Below are 2,140 nucleotides of genomic sequence, written 5' to 3' on the forward strand. Positions count from 1 at the left end.
GTTTTTGAGCCAATTTTACGCAATATTTCACCAATTTCAATCGAAAAACAATTTGATTGTTTTTGATTAATTTGATGTTCATTTATTCTTCTGACTTTCAAGATTAATTCAGAAATATTTAGTATATGGACGGAGTTGTATATCAAGGAGATCATTATTTAATTAAAACCACCTTAATGTGCCATGCAGTACGGATAATCTTGTTTTATTCATACTGGAGTTAATGTCTTGATTCAACGCAATGGCCTAAGTTGGCGGTGAGGGGAAATCCGTGTCGTTTCCTCTCTATAGAGTCCCTGTATACACAGGCTAATTTGCAATATTGGAGACATTGCAAATTCGTTAATTTGTTCAAAATACTTCGACAATTTAGATAAATGCAAATTAACATGATAATTGTTGGGAGGAATCCAGCGCTAAACTCGACGTAATAGACCCGGTACGACTACGCGTCATGCGTGTAAGAGGCAGTTGCACATCACTAACGACTTTAGACCGATCTTTCTTGAGCCTTATGATTGGACTCCGGTAATTATTTTGTCTCGTCTCCATATCACTCAAACAATTAGCCCCAGGTTTCGCCCCTTGTGATGGATCCATAACGGAGTATGAATCTTCCATGTCCACAATTTGTTCTTTCCCAATTTGATTTTCACTCTCCTCTACTCGAGGAACAACCTCTGTACCGGCTTGAGACTGAGACACAGGGTCTATAAGTGCCTCGGCCACTGCAATCACAGAGGCTACATCTGTATCTGATGGACTGGCTTTGAGATTAGGACAATCCCGTTTCATGTGATCAACGCTCTTGCATGCAAAACACTTCTTTATTTGGTCCCGATGATAAATCCTCAGCCGTACTTTCCCAACTACAATGAAATCAGGAATTTACGATTACGGATTGACCAACACTCTACGGTTGCAGTTCAGTAGATTCATCAACCTTTTGTCAAATCTTCCATCAAACGTTTCGCCCTGTACCTCGGACAGAATTTCAACATATGGAGACAACGCCTCTACTAGTCGATTGTTTGACATTTCGAACGGCACATTCAGTATTCGTAAATAAGCGCTCCCGCCCCCCCAAACAGTTGCCATCCAAACCACCCCGTTAGGGTAAGGAATCGCCCGATTGGGTTGGTTACCAAAACGGTCACGGACAACGAACTCGCTCGTTGTATAGACTTTAACCAATCTTTTTACACCAGGCCCACCCAAGTTCATGACAGCTTTGATCTCCTTCCTAGAAAACTTGAACAAGAAATCTGCGAGTATGGTTGTATCGAACAAACCCTCGCCATGAAAATCAATGGTCACGGTGGGACAGGTACGCTCCTCAGGGATGGAACGTTGCCCTGCTGAACCAGCAACTTCTGCATAGCCCCGTGGTGGGACCTCATCCTCGCCACGTGCAACCATGTTGGTCGATTGACTAGCTCAATGACCAATGTTACCTTAACCAGTCCAAAGTCACGAGCAAAGTCACAAAATTACACACGTCCGTCAAAAATCAAACGCAATGGAACTTTGTGGGCGAACCACAGCTAGAACACTTAGCTAGCCTACGGGGCTCCTACCCCTAGCTTACACAAGACACAACTCCAATTGAGTCCTGGACCAAGAGTATTAGAAAATAAAACGCACTTTTGTTACCATCCTGAGGACCAGAAACTTGCATACAAAGATGACAAGTATCAGATGAGCACTTTATCACACCTCTGTTCACACCGTACGTCAAACGCTTGTGGGTGAACAACGGCGGGAACCCCTAGCTAGCCCCCTGGGCTCTTACCCCTGGCTACCACTAGGTTCAACCTCAATTGAACCCAGGACCAAGTTATTGGGGAGAAAACGAACTACTTACCGACTAAACAGGATCAGAACACTTCATTGAAAGAAATAGATCTAACGAAAAATCGCCAAGTGTCTGAGGAGCTCTTGAGTACACATCCGTTCCCATTGAACGCAAAACACAAAAATATTTGCATTGCTGCCATTGGTTTCTCCCTTTAAAAGTGATAGCACTGTAACATGAAAGAATGCTCAATACCCTAAAACCATCCTTTAGAAGTTGACTGTCTTTCAGACACATTGCAATTCAAGACTTGAGTTGTAAATAGAAGGCCATGTCTAAATGCAT

This window comes from Tigriopus californicus, chromosome 12, assembly GCF_007210705.1.
Source record: "Tigriopus californicus strain San Diego chromosome 12, Tcal_SD_v2.1, whole genome shotgun sequence".
Lineage (NCBI taxonomy): Eukaryota > Metazoa > Arthropoda > Copepoda > Harpacticoida > Harpacticidae > Tigriopus > Tigriopus californicus.